Genomic DNA, 23,014 nt, shown 5'->3' on the forward strand with positions numbered 1-23,014 from the left:
TATTAGGGAATTCTCCATGGATGTGGAAGGGTGGAAATATTGAAATTGCCATTCTCTATTATGATAAAGTGTCCAAAAAAATTATCATCAAAGGCTCAAGAAATAGAACTTACTCAGAGGGAATGTCCAGGATTTTCATTTCTCTTTTTCCTGTCAGAATAATACTTCAGTGAGCACCAGGCTGTAGAAATTTGGGTCATTGCCCAATGGGGCCTCTACAAATGCAGGTTCCAGATTCCTTCCTGAATTTTGCTTGCATCTTGAAAGCTCTGGTCACTGGCCTAGGGAGGGCTACCAAGGTGAGATATTTCTCTGTCCCCATGCCTCAGGTTGCTGGGTGATGCCTTTGGATTTACAAAATGGATGATTTTCATCCTTTCCAGAATGCCGGGCCCATCCATTTGGGCTGGCTGGTTTCCCTCCAATTTCTCCCACATTACGCAAGGGAGGTGACATATCAAACTAGGCTACTGGCTTTGCTTTAATGGAAAGTCATGGAAGTAATGGGCTTGTTCTCTGTCAACTGCTACATCTCCATGATTCACATTACTATCAATTCTGTCAATCAGTTCATTCATCCATTTAACAACCATTCAGTGCTGGAATAAGGGGTTGAGGGCTGGAAATGATCCACCATGGCAGGGAAGAATGTTTTATCAGTGACATTGTTTAGAACTGATAGTGTATGGTGATAATATAAATAAGACCAAATTTTAGTTGATTTTATTATTGCTTTCAAATTTCTTATAGTCACTGGACTCCCTCTATGCCTGCCCTAGGGACAGACCCCTGAATCATCACTACTTCCATGTATCGAGTGTCTGCTATGTGTAAGAGGCTTGGTTAGAATCTGGGCACATACGGATTGCTACAACATAGCACAGTGGTTACGTAGTGGGCAGTAGAACCAGACGGCCTGCTTTTTTCACTTCTAAGCACAAACTAAGTTCCTTAACCTCTCTGGGCCTCAATTTTCCCATTTGTAAAATAAGGGATATTGGTAAAAGTTAAATAATCTACATTAAACACTTATTACAGTGTCTGGGACACACTAACACCTGAGTGTGCACTATGATTTATTCCACCAAATATTTTTTGACCACCTGCTGACCACCTGACAGTGTGCTCATCACTGGGCAGGGTCTAACAAAATAGTTTCTATCCAGGCCAGTGGGAAAGATTGAAGGAGTTGTTTCTGCCTAGGGAAAGGCAGGAGGAGGGGGGAGGGAAATTGACATAGAGAATACTTGAGCTAAAGCTTGGAAGGAGAGGTAGGAGTTTTTCAAGAAGAGAAATGGGTTTGAGGTAGTCAGAGCAAAGCAAGAAGGTGAGGCCTGATGAGAGATGAGACTAGAAAGATGGGCAGAGGTTGGTTTATATAAAGCCTTGCTGAGAAGCTTGAGCTTTATGTCTTGTAGGTGATGGGAGGTGTTTCAGCCAGTCTAGGCCAAGTTATGCTGTAGTAACAAAAATCCCCAAATATCTTAGCACTGTGAAACAGCACAGGTCTCTATCTCTCTCACAGACTTGTCCACTGTGTAGAGCCTGCACCTTTTGCTCCATGCGCCTTCACTCAGGAACCCAAGCTGAAGGAGCAGATCCTGTGTGGGATATCTGGACTCTTAGCAGAGGGGAAAAAAAAAAGATGTCAGCACATGCAGTGGCTCTTTAAGATTCTGCTCAGAAGTGGTACACATTACTTTCATTTATGTCTCATTGGCCAATGCAAGTCACATGACTGAGCCTGATATCAGTGGGGCAGGAAGTACTTCTAATGGGAGGAAGGACAGCAAATATTATGAACAACAGTAGAATCTACTATATATAGGAATCTACTGTGATCATATCTGGATTGCAAGGAGCAAATGTGCTAATAGATATGACAGAGTCATAAATTGTAAAGCCCCGTTCAAATGTCTGCATCCTCCTTCAAAGAAAGACTTGCTCTCCAGCTATAAGGAATGTGGTCAACACAGTGTCTGTAGCTACCCATTCCTCAGCTGTAGAGAGCTGTATCATCCCATTCTTCCCAGAGCATCCAGTATCTAGTGACTGAATGAGGAAGGTTTATTTATTTTTTTTTTAAGATTTTATTTATTTGACACGGCGGGGGGGGGAAGGAGAGGGACAAGCAGACTCCACATTCCACACTGAGCACAGAGCCTGACATTGGGCTCCATCTCATAACCCTGAGATCATGATCTCAGCCCAAATCAAGAGTTGGGGGCACACCAACTGTGCCACCCTCACGCCCCTGAATGAGGCAGATTTATAAAGGTTGGACCATTTTGGCCTGAAGACGAACAACCCTAATGCATGATGTTTGTTCCAGAGCTCCTTGTTGCGGTGTCTCAGGCTTTTCAAGTTGGATTGCAGTTTAACTTCCCTGCCCCATCTTTGTTTCCTTCCCCTTTCCCTTCACAGATGTTGACACCTAATAAACATATTGCATCCTAAATTCCATTTCAGCATCTGTTTTTAGAGAACCCAACTGTGACATTGTTATAATAGTAATACTGATAATAATGTAATTATTCTTATAATATACAATAATAACAACAAAATTGATGTATTTATTATATTATACTCCCCATCAAGAGCCAATTTAGGGAAATAAACCAGGTTACAGAATCAGTATTTAAAGCAACAGCTTATTCCTTTGGGTTTTGTCTGATAAAGCCACCAATTTGTTTCTTTAGGATTTTGTGCTCCCAGGGTAAATAACCCAGGCCACTCTCTCAGGTCCTTCAGGATCAACCAGAAGCTGAAATCTTTATCCCAGACCATCTGAAACTCAGAGATTCTGGGCTTAAAAAAAAAAAAAAAGGCCCCTTAAGAGAATCCACAGGCTCTTTTAATGGTTAGAGCTATCTAGAAATAACTATCCTGAAATCCTTGCAATTATGTGGTCTTTTTTTTTTTTTTTTTTAAATCAACCATATCAGTAATGCCTCTGTTTATTAGAGTGTACTAGCAAAAGACCCATATTTCAAGCCAGAGAGACCTGGGCTTGAATTCAAGCTCTTTACTACCTGCTTGACAGCAGGCAACTCACATAACTTCTCTGAGACTTCCTTTATAGAATAAGGATGACAAAATTTACCCCATACATTTATGGTGAGGATCAAGTGAAGTATTCTATATGTAAAGCTCTTAGGAAGGTGCATGGCATAGAGTATGTGCTCAGTAAATGTGCATCTCCTCCCATTTCTGTTCTTCCCTTTGGATAAAATATGCAAATATCACTTGCTGAATAGGTGGTTTGGTCACTCCCACTGATAACGCTGGTTATAAGGATTCTTCTTCCTGAGAAATGCACACCATGAAGGAAAATGATGGTGTCGCTTTTTTCCTACACCTGGTAAAATATTTATTTTGACTAAAGTTCTCAGTCCGTGATGATTTAAAGGATTAGAAGGGTTTTCTTTTTTATATAAGCTTCTCTCAGCCAGTAAGGGATGCCTGGGGAGTTAGGTTGAGGTTTCGGAGATAGGGCCTGGGTTAAGCAAAAAAGAGAACAGGGATTGATTAATGATGTCTGTCACAGGAACAGAATGAGCATATTATGGCACACATACCATTCATTTTCCATCTTTGTGGCATTTCAACAGGATGTATCCTTCTTACTCCCTCCAGGAGTTTTCAGTCCTGTCTCAGTTCATGGGAAATCAGGTCCAGTTTTGCGTTAGCAATGATGTTGATCTTCTGTGTCTGGCCAAGTGAATGAGAAATACTTGTTGGAGCTGAAATTGGAGGCAGACAGTGGAGTCTATGATAGATGCTCTTGGGTGGAGTTCTTAACATGGCAGTCTTCTCTCTTTCTTTAGGACTTAGTTCAAGTAGATCCACAAGGATGCTGCTTCTCAAATGTTAGTGTATATAAGAATCAGCTTGAGAATTTAATAGAACACAGCATTCTGGGCTTTATCCTCAGAGGTTCTGATTTAGGAGGCCGTAATAAAGCCTGAGCATTTGCATTTATGCATACTCAGAAGTGATAGTGATGCTGCTAGTCCGTGGGATGTTTTGAGTGGCTCTATTCTAGGACCTTGCTTCTCTTTATGTGGTCTGCGACCAGCAGCATCCACATCATCTGGGATCCATTAGACCTGCAAAATCTGAGGCCCCATCTGGAGCTACTGAATCAGAACCCACACTTGAACAAGATCCCCTGGTAATTCACATGCCAATTAAAGTTGAGAACCACTGGGCTAGGAACTCTTCTCTATTCTCCTACTCTCCTGTGCTGGGATAGGTGCTGAGATAGGTAGGATCGGAGGTTCTCACCATCCCTCACCTACATCATGACCATCCTTATCATACATTATATAATCAGAATGATCTACCTATTAGACTTCGAGCTTCTGAGAACAGAGCCCCACATCCTCATTGCTGTTTATCCATCTCCTAGGGCAGTACTTGCATAGAGGAGGCCCTCAGCAAAATACATGTTGAATGAACAAATATGGCAGCCCTCAGACCTTAGACTCCACTAACCATCCCTCCAGGTCTTATTCAAGTTCTCTCTTATATGGTCTTTGAAGAGGGATTTTTTTTCTCAGTAATTCAAGAATGTGGATGCCTCACAAAGGGAGTATTTGAATCATTTAGGAGGACAAGGGATTTCCAGGCACACCAGCTCTTATTTCCATGCAAACAATTGCTGTCCTAATTATGAATCATTTCCCCCCATTCATGGGAGCAGGTCGTGAGGATTCCCTATTTGGCAAAATCTTTTTGCAGGGTTCGTGGCTCGTGAGATGGCTAGAGTGTCTGATCTCCTATCTGAAGTTTTTAATTCCACAACACCTACCTTCACCTCTCCTTTTCACTTCATTGGGCACCCTAGCCTAGGAGCTTTTATTAGGATGCCTTACTGCACTGTGGGGTGGAGGGGAGAAAGATGGAGCTAATGGAGCTTCTGTTCTCAAACGTGGTGTGCTCAGTTGGGAATGAGAGGACTAGAGTTGTCATCGTGACAGTGCTCTTTCCTTCCTGTGTGACCTCAGAAATTCACCTCTCCTGACTCCTCATTTTCTTGTGAAAGATTTGGGTGTTAGGAGTAGTTTATTATCTTCCTCCTTTCTCCTTTCTCCTCCTTTCTCCTTTCTCCTCCTTCTTTCTCCCTTAAATTTGCTCCCTCCACCACCCACCTTCCGTTCCCTTCCCTTCTGTTCCCTCCCTTCTTTCCTTCCTTCCTCCGTTCTCTCTCCCTCCCTCCTTTTTTTGTTTTGTTCCTTCCTCCCTCATCTCCCTGTCTTTTTCCTTCTCTCTCTTCCTTTCCCTTCCTTCTCAGCCTTCTTCTCCCCCCTTCCAGGCTTCCTCACTCTTTTCTTTGTTCCTTCCCCCCTTCCTCTGTCTCTCCCTTTGCTTTATCAGCAGAACCAGTTCTTCAAGAATTTTCTGTGGAGTGCCATGCTGTAAGCCAGTTACAAATGGAGCTGCCCTGCTTGGTGTGTCTGCAGCACCAGCCTCCTCCACATTCTCTGTCTTTGAAACAATTCTGTAGGATCCCAGATTCCTGTGAAGTGCAGTTTAAAGACCACGGGACTTGATGATCTCCGATGGGCATTTTGTTCCTAACAATTTAAGGATCACATGAGTAAACAAGACGAGTTGGGTTAGAATGTCTTGTTCGGCATCTTCACTGCAAGACAACTTTAAAGCTCTTACCCTGGGACCTCAGAAGAGGCTCAGACTCACTCACACTGGTTCTGACTCAGATAAGGTTCTTGGTCATCTGTACCCCTGTGCCTTTGTCACAGTTCCAGCCACTTCTCACCTGACTTCCCAGCTTGGCTCTGCCTTTCTGTTTTGGCTCTTCGCTCTTGGTCAAGCTTTCTTCTTTTATAAGTCAACAATGCTGCCTTCTGGGGGTAACCAAACATCTGCTCATGAGTCCATTCACTCTCCCCCCCAACAAAGAACTTACTGTAATAGTTCCATATGCCAGATACTCCACTAGTCACTGGGAATGTAGTAATACATCATACACTATTCTGCCCTCTGTGATTCTGTAGTCAGGCTAACCAGGCAGATAGATCAATACCAATCAGCATGATAAGTGCAATGATAGAAACCTGTGTCTGGCAGTGAGGGGAGAGCATGAATTCTCTCAGGAGACTTGGTGCAGTCAGGGAGGCTTTCCCAAGAAAGGTGATATTAGGTTTTGAAGGAAACATCCAGAAATTGGACTGGGGAGGAGGCAAGGCATTTGAAGTTGTACGATTAGATGTGCAAAGACTCAGAGTTGTGAAACCACACAGCATGTCTGGGACAATTATGGGCATATAGAATTACCCAGAAATACTATCATCTATAGGAGGAGGGGGAGTAATGGAATGAAACCAGAGAAGCAAGACCAGATCCTGAAGGCATATTACACTGAGAAGCTTTACCTTATAGATGGTTGGGCAATAGTGAAGCCTTTTTGCAAATGCAATTTCTCTCAGAAGTAATGGTGGAAAATTTAGAAGACAAAGAAAAATGAAAGAAATAAGGAAAAAACCCCACCTTACCCATGGAAGCCCACCCTCCACAGGCAGCAGCAATTGCTTATTTTCTTCTAGTTTTTTTTTTTTCTATAGTGGAGATAATGCCATTTGGTGAGTTTTCAACAGGATCATCAAATCCAGACCTGCCTACTAGAGAAATCACATTACGGGCTAAGTAACATCTTGAACCCCAAGCAAAATCTCAGTGAACTGGAAATTGCTTAGTAGTCTTTTGTTTTGAAGTGTTTTATTTTAGGATAGTTTAGACTTATAGAAAAGTTGCAAAGATAGTTCAGAGAGCTCCTGTATACCCCTTGCCCCAGTTTCCCATTTAATAGTCTTAATTAATTGCGGTGTACTGGCATCACTTGTTAGTCAAGTAAGAAAATAGGCAAGTCATGGGGATTTGTCTAAGCACATAGTGTCTGGTTGCTGCCTCCCCATGACTCCCCATCTCCTGTGTAGCTGTAATACTAGATGTTGAGAATGACAGTTCACGTTGATAACCTTCAAGGGACACGTCCATAGATCGTCCACACAGAAGCAGGACATGAACTCAGATGGTAGGAAGATTCCCCACCACACAAGTGGAAGTAAACAGAACTTTCTCTTCTATCTGAAATAAAGATCTGGCATTCCCATTCTAGGAACGTTTCCGAGCCTCATCCTTGAAGCCATAGCCAGTTGGAGATGGCTCTGCTGGGTCTGACTCTAGGTCTTTCCTGTCTGGGTGTGGACTGGGTGAAGTGGGACCCCAGGGATACTGTAATTGTGTTAGATAATGGGCTGTCTAGCATGACCAGGTGGAAGATGTAGCCACAACTGCTTATTAGGTCTTCCCCAACTCCAAATCAGTAACAACCTCCGTATTCTCTTCTGTGGCTGTACAGTTTGAGCCCCCCAATCTGTACTGCCCGAGGCAGACAGTTTAATTCTTGACAGCTTCTGAGTTCCATTTGACTCCCCTTGGTTTTCACAGTCTAGCTAAAGGCATGTAATCAGAACCCAATTTTTTATTGCAACTCTTTGGCCAGCTGCTGTGGGAACTTCACAAGTAGAAACAGTTAGTCTTTAATGCTTGAACTCCAAGTCCTGACATTGAAGCTGTACACAGTTATCTCGCCCTTCCTATGAAGTCTGCAGGCAATGCATTATCAAATTGTCCTTTTGATGGTCCATCATCTGGCTCAAAATACCTCTGCGTTTTGTTTACCCCAAATTTCATATTATTTTTTGTTATGTCATTATTTCACTGAGGGAGCGATATTTCCATGGGGATGCAGAGACCTTACCACTTTGAATCAAGTTACAGCATGTTAGCACACTGTTGAGGAATTTTTTTTAGAGGGGACATTATTCAGGATGCTATAGAGTGTGTAGCAGGGGCTATAAGGCTTTTCCCTAATTCCCCTTTTTATGTGTTTTATGGGAGGAGATATAGTCAAGTTAGTGGAGATGAACTAAAGAGCAAGTGGAGGTGGGTAAAGGTCCTCAGTAGAGGTTTCTTTTATTCTAATTGGCCTACTCAGTTAACATATTAGTGAAAGTTTTCAGTCTAATACCACAGTGTGCCAAGGATAAATATGTTCCCATACCTATCCTTCTGGAATTCAAACCGTTACAGCAGAGGGTGATAAGGAGTTCACACATGGCAGAGGGAAGACCAGTGGGCCAGCTGCACTGGTCCCCAGTGGAAGGTCATACTGTGGCCTGCTCACCATGCTCCAGCTGTGCTCCCCAGACTTACTGGTTATCCCTCTTGGTGTGATCTGGCTCCAGCAATTGACTGCCACTAGAAGGATACATAAACCATCATAAAAATATATCTCTTGCCACTGAAAAGAAGAGTTGGCCATCAAACAGATAATGTTGAGGTAGATAAGTGATTTCTCTTCTATGGGCCAAACCACTTGGGAAGCTAAATCATCATCAAAATATTCCTGAGGCAGTACCACTGGGGATGCTGAGCATGCTTGTTTTGACCTACAAGGATCAGTTGTACACATCGTTTCCCAAATCCAACATTCATCTTGTTTGCTTGCAGTTGGATCCAGTGAGAATATTTACACCATGATCATTGACAAAGGTTACAAATTACTGCTTTTTTTCTCCCCCAGAAATCTGTTAAACATTTATCAACATATCACTTGACTTATTACATATGCCATAAAACATTTAATTTAAGTTGGTAGCATAGCCCTGGACATGTATTGCACAGTTCTTGGAAGGTCATGACCAAAGTCATCGTCTTTTACTCTTCTTCTTGTGGTTGTACAAGAATTCTGCTGATGGATGGATCTACTGTTATGTCCCAGCATGGGAGATTTTTTTTTTCCTTGCTTACTTCTTTAAGTTGATATTACTTATTTCTACTCTGGTGTCCCTCTTATATTCAGTGGATAACCTGGTTTCTAGAGTCGAAGTTCTTTGGGGCCATATAGCTGTTGGCCTTACATACACTACTGGGGGAAGAGAGTGGCAAGATAAACAAAAAACAAGAGGCAAGGGCTGCTGTCATTTTTAGTGACTGTCACCATCTATCATTAAATGCTCTTCCTGAAACAATAAATTTAATGGGAGCTCAAACTGCATGCGAAAACTGACCTTCTGATCTTGGGCCTTGGTTTGGACAAATAGAAGGAAGCAGAGGCCACCACTAAGTGATTTTGCTCTTCCTAATGAGGGATATAGTGCCAAAAAATTAAGTTTCTTTCATTAGTGAAAATGAGGCTCCTTCATCAACTTTCACACTGTACAAAGAAAGAAGGAAAAAATACAGGCAGAGGAGAAGGCAGGAAGCCTAGACAAAGTAAACAATTATTTTTGATTTATTGATCCCTGCAAGAAGATAGAGCTTTTGGCAGAACAAGGAGCATCTTTCTTAATTAGCACCATGATTTTTCAGCAATTATTGACAATGCAGTGTCTTCAGCCCTATTGTTTCCTTAACTCCAGCCTCTTTGCCTGTGCTGTTCAACATCTAGTTTGGATTCTCCATCAGAGGGATGAGAGGGAAAGAAGATTCTTTGCTTCTCCCCCAGGAAACCACTGGAGTGCCTGGATTACAGCATGGTACAGTGTTGGAACCAACCTTGGATTCAAATTCCAGTTGTGTCACTTAGCAGTTACGTGGCCTTGGGCAAGTTTTAACCTCACTGGGTCTTAGATTACTTAGTTTGTGCACCTTTAAAATGGAATAATTGGACCTGCTTCATGATTTTATTGAGAGAATTAGAGGTGGGGTGTGGAATACATTTCACAGTTCAGGTGGAAAGGGGAAGTTATCAATAATAGTAACGATTGGACAGATCAATTTCTGCAATCTGCTGACAGGTGCAGTATTTACTTTCCTAAGAAATACTTAGAATCTACTATGTTCTAGACACTAAAGTTCTGACCGTGAACACAACATGCAAAAAATTGCCGACCTCGTGGAGCTTATATCCTAGTACATCATGAAAACTTTACAGCTATTTGACTTGAGAAGACACTGGAAGCCTCAGGCCAATGGACAAGGCTGAAGTCAAAATTTTTGCATTCAGGAAATGAAAGGTTACTATCCAAGCCTACTGGGAGGAAGTTAGGTGCATACTTCTTAAAGCCAGCATTTTTTGAGCTCTTACAATGAGGCAGCATGGCAGAATCAAAATTCAAACCCAGGTGTGCCGAATCCTGAACTCATGCTCTTAGCTATCACTATTGAGATACCAACTTGATGGATGGGATTTTTCCTTGAGACTCCTCTTCACTCTACATTCAGGCACAGGTTATGGGACTAACTTTCTGGAGAAAGGTCTTATTTCAGTGATTAAGATTTACAAGGGCAAGGTCCATATCTTTTTGGCTGGATACCACATTCTGGAAGCTAGTTGAGTTTCTGGAATTTATTAATTACCCCAGAATATTTTGAATGAATGAATCAATGAATCAATCAATGAGTGAGTGTGGTAGAATATGTCCTTCCTGGTCCTTGGTTTTTCTACAGAAGGGAAGGCAGCTGAGTTGGACTTACTCAGCACAAAGGACAGTCATATATGTTTCTTTCAGGAGATGATATATATATATTTTAAAGATTTTATTTATTTATTTGACAGACAGCGAGAGAGGGAACACAGCAGGGGGAGTGGGAGAGGGAGAAGCAGGCTTCCTGCAGACCAGGGAGCCCGATGCGGGGCTCCATCCCAGGACCCTGGGATCATGACCTGAGCCGAAGGCAGATGCTTAATGATTGAGCCACCCAGGTGCCACGATAATATATTTTTTAAAGATTTTATTATTTAAGAGAGAGAGGGAGAGAATAGGGGGAGAGGCAGAGGGAGAGAATCTTCAAGCAGACTCCCTGCTGAGTATGGAGCCTGCCATGGGGCTTGATCTCACCACTCATGAGATCATGACCTGAGCCAAAACCAAGAGTCAGAGGCTTAACTGACTGAGCCACCCAGGTGCCCCTCTTTGAGGAGATAATACTGCCTCTAAGGAACAGTCAGTAAATTGGTGAGCCTAGAAGATATGGTGGCCTGGAAGAATGGCAGGGAATGAGAAACTAGTACAGTCAGGTCATGAAGGATCTTAAATGGCATGCTAAGGAGACTGGATTCTATCCAGGGGGCTGTAGGGGGCCAATGAAAAGTTGTTAAACACATAAATACAAAGTTGGAGTAGTTAAGAATTAAGATTGATTCTAGAACCAAGAAGAGGAAGGGTTTGCCTAAGGCCAGACCACAGAACAGTAACAGAGCAGAAACTAGAAACCCTAAAGCTAGAGAATTTCTTCTAAGCCACACTGTGTCTTCTTATTTCTTGCGGGAAAATGTGAACTGAGCTTTAACAGTATGTTATTTCTGCTCAGGGCAGTTTTTTGTTGGTTTTGTTTTGACCGTCTCCTCCATTTGATGGGAAGACCTTTGCCTATAGACCAGAGTTTGAGAGAAGCCCATATGTACCGAGAAATGGTAATTGCTCCACTCTGTGCCTAGGCAAAGGGGTAATTAGGGGTTGGAGTCCTAGAGGGGCAAAGGAGAGTAGTAGGTCAGCATTCTGGAGAACACCTTCAAATAGGTCTCTGGAAATATGTTGGAGGAGGACCTAGGATGTTCTAAATATTGGAAAGGCGTGATCAGGACTCTGTGACCACCTTTCCCGGGGTCATCAGCCATGGTGTGCACACGTGCACACACACAAACAGGCACACACCCCTTCCAGCACACACCTGCGTGCTCAACTCAGTTATGATGCTACCCACATAGGCACACTGTCAATATACATTTCCCACACATCCCCACACAATTTGAATACACACAAACACACATTCCCTACACTCAGTGAAATACCACACACTCACAGAAGCAAGAGCAGATGCAATGCCTTATGCTCACATACCCTTACACACCCCTGCAAACACACACCTACCACACACACCATGCACAGTTTCTATAACACACCCATACCACTCATGCTCTCAGTCACAAAAACACACTACACACCTGTATCAAAACCTTCCCACTCACAAAATATACAGACCTTATACTCACCTACTCACCCCAGTTACATAAACACTCATTCTTCTACCACCTCACCACAGCAAACCACAGCCCACATTCTATATTTATACCTATATCCATGTCCATAGGTGTATCCACAGCCGTATCTCTATCTGTATTTACCCCCACACACATACCCATTCATGCACACACACATTTGCTTGACCATACCATGCATATATACTATCCATATTTCCTAGGGATTGTAATTCGACAGTGAAAACATTGCCTGGGGCCAAACGCAATCCTTGGCTAGGATCACTAAAAAAATATTATTTAAAGTTTAAAATTTTTATGGGGAAATAAAATTCTATTTGCCTATTTTTAGCTCCCCTGAGGTTAAATATGGCCTTATTCCATACTCAAGCAGCTTCCGGGATTATGTAACTCCACCAGCTCTGACTTCTGACGTCAGTGCCTGCTCTACCCTTGGTGATGGGAGTGTAAGGCCCTTTCATCCACCACCAGCAGCAGCAGCAGGTGTTCTAGGCAAAGGGATATTTACTGCTCTGGTTAAGGGATGGAATATTTGGGGGAAAGTGCTGCCCTCGGCCCATTTAATGAGCTTCCTGAACACAGTAAAGCCCAGACCAAAACATGAAAAATAGTCTCTTCTTGCCTCATACCCCTTCCCAATTTCTCTTGATGTGAGACAAATGTCTGGGAGAAAGAGTGGGAACTCCAGGTGATCAGGCTCATTTTCCAAGCATGAGGAATAGAGATTCCACCTGGGAATAGAGATGAGGGGGCCCATGAAGAGAGACTGTAGTTCAATGCCTTGGGCTTTACTGCTCATGCTCACTGGGCACAGGGTCACGGAGGGTTTCCAGAGTCCACCTACTGGCAGGGATGGAGTAACTACCGTAGCACCAGGTGGGGGATAATGTTGCATGGTGGTTAAGTACATGGTGCCTGGAGTCAGGTTATCTTGGGTCACTTTCCAGTTCCTTCATCTATTAGCACCCTGGCCCTGGGGTAGTTACTTGTCTTCTCTAAGCCTCACTTTCCCCAACGCTAAAATGGGGATTGTTGTGATGGCCAAAAGACAGAATCATGACAAAAGCATAGCACAGTGCCCAGCACGTAGAAAATACTCAGTAGTCTTCATCAACATCATTTTTTTCTTTAAACCAAGCCTATTTTTCTGGTGTCAACTCTGGCCAAGATTGAATTCTAAAGAAGCCCTGCTTTTTGGTTTTTCCTTTGAAGGTAGTGCTTTACTCTTCCCCCATATTGACCCTTTCATAGTTCCTCAGATATGCTACATTTCATTTGCTCATAGCTCAGTGTCTTTGCTCATGTTGACTCCTTTCCATGTACTACCATCCTCTTCCTTGTCGGTTTGGCAAACTTTCACTCACCCTTTAAGTGTGGGCTCATCCTGGTTAGCTTTCCCGGATACCCCAAGGCAGATTCTTCCACTCTGTCTCTGCTCCTTGTGCATGGTGACCCTTGTCCCCCCATCCTTCACCCTTTGTGGCAGACTTGGCCCTCTTTGGCAGCAGCAAGAGACAGAGAGAGTAGCTAAGAAGGGGGGCTCACAACAGTCTCCAGGATACTCCAGTCTCCAAGACTTACTCCAAGCCTTGCTGCTCAACATGTGTCCTGGGGAGTCATCATCATCACCTGGGAGCTGGTTAGAGATGCAGAATTTCAACCCTACCCCAGACCTACTGAACTGGAATATAAACTTTAATAATTGAGGTGATTCATTTGCATGATGATATTCGAGAAGCACTGTCTGGGTCTCCCCCCGCCCCCCGCCCCCCCGCCATGCAATGATGGTGACAGGCAGGGCAGGTGAGTAATGTGCATCTGTGAGCACTTGGTTGATTTTGTCTGGTTTCATCCATGACCATGGAAGAAAACACAGGTAGATATATGTATTTGAGATGCAATCAAGAATATGATCTTGGTCTGTCCCTTTTATTGAATTCCCAAATCTTTCTCCATACTATCTTCATCTTTGCCTTCATCTTAAACCTTCCCCAAACTCTATCCCCTTATTTCCAAGGTGGAACCAGCAGACTATGGGTTACTCTGCCCCTAATTATTGCACATTTACCTGCACATAGATTTTTTTAATATTATAATTAACATGAGAAAGATCCAAAAATGGAACAACTAAGAATGGTACTCAGTCTCTCTGATTTTCAGTAGACTGTAGCCTCCCTTCATTTGAACAGAAAGTTCAGCGTCCTCTTATGGTCACAAGAACGTAAAGACTCTGTAGCTATATCCTCTTTATATATCCTATCTACCAAGACATGCTCCCTCAACTCTCTTCAATTAGTCTCTCTCTCTGCTGTTGTTGTAGAAAGACTATTTCCAAATTTACATGACTGCATAATTAAACCTTTACAAATTCTTGAACTAAATATATTTTATATGCTTATCAATTAGCCAAATGCACTTCTCTCATTCAGAAAAAAATAGATTTCCCTGCTGATGTTTCTGCACACTAGCACACATGCTTCCTTTGTCTTAGACTCTATTCTCTTCAAGAACAGGACTATGGATGAGCTGACACCTAGTAGGTATGCTTAGGAAATTTGTCTTAGATAAGTGACTAAGTAGGACCCTCGGGCCCAGGGAGTCTGACTTTTTCATCTCCGTATCCCTAAGGTTCCTGGCACAGAGTAGGTGTTATAATTAATTTTGAATGAATGAGTGGACAGCAGGAGCCGTCAGTTCGGTAGCCTTTGCCTGTAGGGATCAGAATGACTCCCTAGATTAAATCACGTGAGAAAAAGATCAGGGAAGAAAAAAAGCAGAAACCTTATTTCATGCATATTATCATACTGCTCTTTTCATTCAGTGTAAATAAATAAAAGGGGCTAGTTCCAACAATGGAACTGTGAAAATACCCAGAGATGCATATAACAAGTCTACCACTACCACTCCCTAGAAATAAATTCATCTGGCCAAGCTATTTATTTCAGATTCATTTTTTTTTTTTTTCAAAATAAGTCTGCTGTCCTCCATACAAGTCAGGAGAGTGTGTCTGTGTGCCTGCTTTATCTTTAGGTTCTGTGAGTTTCCCTGCTTGTCTCCGTGTGTCTCTCTTTGTGCCTGAATCTCTCAAGGCTTGTGGGTTGCAAGCAATAGAAACTAATTCTGGATGACTAAAACAAATAAATGATCAATTAGAAGAAATGTAGGACAGCTCATGGCATTGGGAGAAATGCTTGAGAACCTCACTTTAGAAAGGAAAGAGACCAGGGAAGTGTCAGAGAACTGGAACTGAAGGGTCTTTTTAGCATGCTCTGTCATTGAGATGGCTGAGCCTCAACCATCTTCCATTAGTGGGTCACTCAACTCAAGATTTAAATCCCAGCAACAGGGTGTGTGATTGGCCTATCTTGGGTCACATGGTCAGTCCTTGGCCAGGCAAGGATAGAACACCCGGTTTGCTGGATTGACCAAGACTGCATCAGAAGAATAGGTAATGTGGTAGGCAGAATCATGGTCCCAAAGATGTCCACATTTTAATCCCAGAAACCGTGAATATGTTATGGCACATGGCAAGGGGGAATTAAAGTTGCTAGTCAGTGGACTTTAAGATAAGGAGATTATAATGGGTTATCCAAGTAAGCCACTGTAATCCCAAGGGTCCTTTAGATGTGGACAAGGTAGGCAGACGAGGGTCACAGTGATGTATTATAAGAAAAACTCAACCAGCCCATGCTGACGTTCAAGATGGAAGAGGGCCATGAGCCAAAGAATGAAGGCAGTTTCTAGAGGCTGTAAAAGGTAAGAAAATGATTTTCCCCTAGAAAAGAATGCAGCTCTGTTGACACCTTGATGTTAGCCCTGTGAGACCCATTTGGATTTCTGACCTCAAGATACACAAAATAATAAATTTGTGTTGTTTTAAGCCACACATTTGTGTGGGAGTTTGCCATAATAGCAATAAGATATAGATACAGATTATCAATCAGAAAAAAACCCAACACATGTCTAAAACAGGGTTGGCCTATAAATGTTTATTTCCATATTGGACTTTTTTTTTTTTAAGATTTTATTTATTTATTTGAGAGAGAGACAGAGTGAGAGAGAGAGTGCAAGAAGGGGTAGGGTTAGAGGGAGAAGCAGACTCCCCGCCGAGCAGGGAGCCCAATGTGGGACTCGATCCCGGGACTCCGGGATCATGACCTGAGCCGAAGGCAGTCGCTTAACCAGCTGAGCCACCCAGGCACCCCCATACTGGACTTTTAATGAAAAGCTTGGTGTTTGCAATCCACTCAGGGGTGGTTTTGTTCCAAGATCTAGCACAGAGGAGGTGCTTGATGCATGTCAGCTTCCTATATTGATAGACAATGGACCTTTCTTGCTCTTGTCTCTTCCTGTTGTGGTGTTCAGTGGATTGCAGAGGTGTTCTGTGCCCATTGTTCTAGAACCTTACGGTGGAACTCCAACGTGTGACCTCCCACAAAGAACGAGCTCCTCAGTCCCTGCTTCTCACAGGGCCTTTAGATAAGGCAAAATTGTGCCCCATAGTACCAATTCCACCCAGTACAAGTGCAGGCAAGCAGAGAGATGTGGCCCTCTGGAGGGGTCCAAACCTGATGTCCCAGGATGTTTGCCAGTCTTCTCTGGAGCATGAGAAAATATTGTACTTGATGATCGTTCATTTTGATTACACTTCTGCTCCAGGGAGTGTGGTACTTTTTTTCTGCAATGTTTGGGAATGAAGCATCTCTGGGTATTGGTCTATGCCCATCAGAAATCAGTGTTGTGATATAATTACATTTTTACATTTGCAAAGCAGATGGATCATCAACGAGCAGGTGGCTGAAGCTCCTGTTTCAAGTAGAGGCAACAGATATGAGGGCTGGGCTGGGGGTGGGGGATTGAAATCTCTCTGTTCCCAGATTTGATCCATCTAGTTTGTGCCTATGATGCTTTTGTAAGGAGGTTAGCAGGGAGATACACACAGAGGCTCAGGGAGGGAAATTCGTATTTATTAAGCACCTACTATGGGTTGGGTTCTTTCCATACCTATTTTGTTTAGCCTTTACAACAGACCTAAGAAGTAGGTTTTAATTATCTCCATTTTATAAGTGAGAAGACTGAGGCTCCAGTAAGTTAAGGTAGGGGCCTCTAGATACCCAGCTGGTGTGGTAACCATTAGCACTCGCTGTCCGTCAAAATAGTTCCAGTTCTGCTCCTGAGCATGTGAGAATTTCCCTGGTCTCTGACCTTCCCAAAGTGTGATTTCTCTGTCCTGACTTTTGAATGTGGGCCTGTGACCGCCACCAGGGTGATCGGCAGTGTTCCGGACAGTGGCTACTCCATCAGCAGGGTCTTGGCAGGCTACCCTGGAGCAGAGCCCCCAGCCGGTGCACAAGACACGTGAATCATGAGTGAGAAATAGATCTTTGCTTTAAGCTACTGAGATTTGGGAGGCTGTTTGGTACCTACCCCTGTGTGATAAAGCTGCTAAGGAGAATATCTGGAATTTGACCGCTTCTTGGTCTGGCTTTCCTTCTGCATGGCACCAAAGCAGACTTGGTTTCTTATTCATGATCTGTGTAGAGTTATGCCTTTGTGGGTTTTTTTTTACGGGGGGGGGGGGGGGGTTGCCCATGATTCTTGATTCAATGGGGTCTGTGAAGGCCGAGAGGGTTACACGGTTCTCATATTGTTTTGTAAGGATTTTTTCTGTCTCCCCAAGAAGAGTGCAGGAATGGGGACTCTGTCCCTCTCTCCATATCCCTTATGGTGTTCAGGATGGCTCACATCATAGTTGTTGATGGACTACTTCTGGCAGCAGTTACCAGAACAGATCGAAATGGTTAAAAAGACAATGAAATAATGGAACGGGATGCAATGGGATGGAATAGATTGAGAAAATGGAAGAGCTTGAGGTGCCGGGGAAGTAGATGAGGGAAGAATGGATCAAACTGGAATCTAGTGGAATGAGTTGCATTTGGAGTGGGATGGAATGGTTGAGCACAGATTAGCTTGGAGGGAGACATTTGGATAGGATGGAATGGAATGAATTGGATAGAACAGAATTATTTATTGCATTAAAGACACAGATTGGGCTGGAAAGCATTCTTTTCTTCTAGTCTCCTATTCCTACCCACCTTCTCCTCTGCCCCAGGGTCTATTTTTGCTGCTGTAAGTAGTCAACATGCTGTTGAGAAAATGCCATTGTTCAAAAGATGGCCCCTCTCTGAAGGAAATAATTTCAATCTCCTCGTTTAGCTCTACCAGGCTGCTCCAGGGATGGCCTCTGGCCTTTTATGGTATGGGTGTGCGTGCATGCAAGACACACACACACACACACACACACACATACACGCACACACGCACAGTGGAGTAGGGGATGATCCTCGCTGCTATACCCATACTCTACAGCCTTCGAACCAGCTAGCAATTCCTAGGTCTGGGGGCAGTCTTGCTGGGTCCGTGGGCATTTGGCCAGTTCTCTTCTGGGGAAGTGTGTCTTACTATAGACCATTAGCTTCAGCTTCTCTGCCTCTTCCCCACGTCTGCTCTCCCCCTGCCCCTGCTCTGTGTTCCCTGTATAGTAACAAGAGACTTGCTCTGCTTTTTCCTTCCCTCTCCCAGAATGAGGGAATGTGCTTGGAAACAGTTGCCGAGGGAGCAATCTTGTTTTTGAAAAAGAAACTGTAAAAAAATGTGTTTGCAGGGATGCCAAAGTGGAGTGAGCCTTATTTAAGTGAGTGGGGTGTTGGGAATGTGTTTACACAGCAAGAAAACCCAGGCTGGGTGTCTGCTATTTCTTAAGTGGATGGTATTTTGAAAGGACTTTATGATCTATCTTTTAATTCATTGTTACTGCTTCCAGCCCAGGAAAGTGTGTCTTCCTGGTATTATTCATGTAGCTTGGGTTAAGCAGCAGAAAATTGACAGCCAGTCCGAGCCTGTGCTTACCTAACAGAAATGTGTGTATGCACAGCTCAGACAGAGCCATGCACACGTGCGTAACTGGGTGCACCCATAACCGCTGTGAGCATGAAACGGGGTTGATATCTGCCACAGGCTTAGGACAGAGCCATGCACACACTAAGTGCAAATTAGTGTTAGCCCATTATTAACTGTGTGCACGTATGTGTTTGCACCCAGTGTGCAAACAGTCCCGATGGGTCCAGTTGTATACACATTTAAATGATGTCCTTGCACAATTGTGCACATCGAAAGCTGGGCACACCTGTGGGATTCTGTTTGTGCACAGAATCCTGTACACACCTCTACCTGTGTAGTGTACAACCAGACGTGTTCTCATCTGTGCACTTGACTCCACATTGTGTGCACCATCCAAACACGAAAGCACAAAGGAACTGAACACTTATGGACTGCTTTTTTTTTTAAATATATATATATATATATATATATATATATATACGGTAGATATATAGAAGCAATTTGCAGATTTCCTTTGGAAACCTGGCTGAGGGCTTTTCAAGCATGCTTCAGAGGATCCCCATTTAGAAACTTGTTTCTACATTCCATTCTTTCTCAGTTCCAGATGGCAAGGTTCCATCTCCTTGCTACCATCTGAATCCTCATCTTATGTCTCCCTCCCTCCCTCCCTCCCCTCTTCCCTCCTTGCCTCCCTCCCTCCCTTGCCCCTTCCTTCCTTCCTTCCATCCATCCCTCCATCCATCCATCCATCCATCCTCTCTTTACTAACATGCTTTATGTGCTCATTATTTGCTAAACTTGCTGGGTATCTGGTCATAAGACAGATCTACATCTCCTTTCTTGGAGCTTCTGATCTATCTTGGCATCAAGTAAATTGTTTGCTAATATGTGTGAAGCAACTTACAGTCACAAAGCTTTATGGCATACATTATAATACTTGCTTAGCACAGTACTGAAGCTCTCCCAATTCTGGAGCTGCAATACCTGGGTTCACAGCCTAGCTGTACTAATGACTTGCTGTATGCTGACGAGTTACTTAACCTTTCTGTGTCCCACTTTCTCATCAGTTAGAGATTACAGCAGTAGTACCCATTCCATAAGGTTTTGGTGAGGATCGGAAGAACTTATGTATGAAAGCCCTTAAAACAGTGTGTGGCACACATTAAGTGCTAGAGGTTGTTTCTAAAATTGCTATCGTTCATTTCTCTCTGACAGACCTGTGTGGCTAGTGGTGTCATCCTCATTTTGTGCACATGAAAACAGGATCAGAGCAATTCAGTGTTACCCTTAGATGACTGTCACTGCCTCTCAGCTGTCTTCCCTGCTTACTCTCCATCCCCGTAAGGGGGAAGGCCCCTCCCTCATCCCCCAGACAATCATCCATTCATTCCCTCTCCCAGTTTCCCAGGAACTGGCGGTGATCACAGATTTGGATTTTGTTCTAAGATGAGACTTTTAGAAATCACTGCTCAAAGTCCAGCGAGCCCCCATCCCTCTCTTTGTCTGGTCTCAATGTGCTTCTCCTTCTACTCATCTCTGGGGCCTCATTCCCTCTAACATGGGCTCCTCGGTTAGTCCGAAACAAGATTTTTATGTCAGGAAGTCATGGTGTTGGGGTTGACTTTGGTACACTAGAAAGAACCAGGGGCTTGCAGCCCAAACCATCGGGTTCTGGTCACTTCTAGGCTGGCCAGTTACCTCTCCTCTCTGTGCCTCATCTATAAAATGGGATTCAAGTTTTTCCAGCGTTTCCCCTCAGAACAGTGTAGAAATAGTGGGGGAAGCATGGGTTCTGCCTTCAGACTAACCAGCATTCAAATCCCAGCTTTGTTTCTCCCTGACTGTGACTTGCTAGTTTTCTCCAAGGTTGAATCAGCCTGAGTTCTTAGCTGCAAGCAAAAGGACCCTACTCTGGATGATGGCAGCGGAAAATGGATTTATTGAAAGGATATTAGGTTGCTCACAGAATTTCCACAGTGTCTGGGAAACTAGCTTGGAAAATGAGCAGAGGCAAAGGGAGACACGGCAGCCAGAATCACCATGCCAAGGAAGCTGGCCTGTGAGGACCCTGCTGTTGCCACCACAGGACACTGGATTTTGTCACAGGGACGACTTCTTCACCATCCCTGTTTTTTGTGCCAAGAGCCCCCAATTCAAAGTCTATGCTGATGCATCTGATTGGCCAAGCCTAGGCCACATGCTCTTGCCCGAGTGACAGGGGAGTTTGGAAAGCAAGCGTCTGGTCTTTCCAGCTTCTGGGAGGTAGACTCCATCTCTTCCCAAGACACATAAGATGGGGAGCTTCCCAAACATAAGAAGAGGGGATGAAAATGTTTGAAAAAATAAAACAAAAACTCAGCCAAACACTGTCAATTAAACTATTGATTCCTCCTCTGTAAAATTGGGAAAAGAAGACCCATCTCTAAGAATTTTTGTGAAGGTTACATGAGTGAACCCCTGTGAAGTGCTTCAGCATCATACCCAACATATTATAGGCACTCAACAAAAACACCTGTTTCCTGTCTCTTTTTCTAGAACCTACTTCAGGGCCTGAGTTTTAGGGGTGGTTCCCGGAAGCCTGTCCCTTCCTCGCTGTGTAAGTGGTGGAGGCTACCTTGGTCTATGATGCTGAGTTGTCTCCAGACCCCCAGTGGTACGTGGAGCTTCCTGAGAAGAGGAGCTCAGTACTGTCCAGTTCTGAAAAGGAGCTCAGGATTGGCAATGTTTCCTTGCCTAGAACAAGTAAAATTTCACTCACGATATTGAAAGAATGGATGTGAGTGGCTCTTTGTTCATGAATCAGAGCATCCTTGAAGCATATGCTTTTCTCTTGATGAACATTTGCTGCATTTCTATGCTAGCAAAGCTTTCCTTGCATCAGTTAGCTAGAGGTAGCCTCCTTTAGAGGAGAATATAGGCTCACAGAGATGTCCAAATCATTGCCAGGTTCCAGGTAAAGAGAACCATGGGTGCACAGGCCCAGGTGGATGTGAGCTGAGGTGTTCTGGGTACAGGTAGAGGGTGAGTATGGCTAGAGCACAGTGAAGGGAAGAGAGGATAGCATACAGGGTTCAGTTAATAGTACTTGGTATCTGGTTTGTTAAATTGGGTTTTCTGCAATCAAGCCTGTGTCTTCTACTTCTTAATGTTACCTATTATTGTGCCTAGAGTGTACTGTTCCCTGAAGCGGTACTTAAGTGGACACTTGTTGATTGACATTAGTCCCTCCCCCCATTGTATATTATGTTACATAGACGGTCCTGATCCCTTCAAGTGTTATTTCCTGCAACACAGTGAAGCCAAAAGGAGAAGACCATTAGGTCTTACATGGCTTAAGTGAGGTGCATCTAATGCAAGTTGGGTCATGTTTTGCCCATGTTGTCAAATCAGGAGACCCAACCCCAAGCACTGGATATGAGGAATAAAGTCTGATGAGAGAATTCTAGTATGTGCTCTTCGGGGGTGGTTCTTATACCTCCTTGGGCTCAGTTTAAAGATACGGCCCTCTGAACCTAATACTTAAACTCCTCCTACATATGCACATTGATCTGTCAGAATACTTCTGTTAGGAACATTCTGACAGGAAGGAAATGATGATGTCTCCCTGAAGCGTCCTAATTCTGCTGCCTCTGGCTGAGACAGGGTAGGTGAGAAATCAACACTCTCCTTTTCAGACTGGATGGCTTTAAGGGAACAAGTGGATTCTTGGCCTCAGGGTAGATATTGGGTTCAAATGACCCTGGTTTCTTTCCCTAGTCCCATTTCCCATGGCAAGAGAAGCTGAAAGGTTGGCATTTGAGCCAAAGCTTTACAAATAATTTGCTGAAAAAGGCAAACCTTGGTTAGAGCCAAAAACATATGTATTTCAAAGGGGCCATAGAAATTCATTCACTTTTCTGTCCTGGGTGACTCAAGGGGGTTGTGAACAGAGAGAATTATAGGCTGTGGGGAGCTCCAGGCTGTCTAGGGCTTTTTGAGATGTCTGTGGAAAATTAGACCATCCAACAATGGTCACAAGTTAAGGGTGGAAGGGCTCTGCTACGTTGATGGTCAGTCATCTTTGTGACATCACTGAGGATGTCA

At 43.6% G+C, this 23,014-nt stretch overlaps 1 protein-coding gene across 1 annotated transcript in view; it reads left to right on the forward strand.

Annotated features, from left to right (window-relative positions):
* SHISA9 (shisa family member 9) overlaps positions 1 to 23,014 on the forward strand; it is a 281,171-nt gene that overhangs the window by 195,684 nt on the left and 62,473 nt on the right. The gene's annotated exons all lie outside the window — the stretch shown is intronic.

The sequence above is a fragment of the Neomonachus schauinslandi genome, chromosome 5, assembly GCF_002201575.2.
Source record: "Neomonachus schauinslandi chromosome 5, ASM220157v2, whole genome shotgun sequence".
Lineage (NCBI taxonomy): Eukaryota > Metazoa > Chordata > Mammalia > Carnivora > Phocidae > Neomonachus > Neomonachus schauinslandi.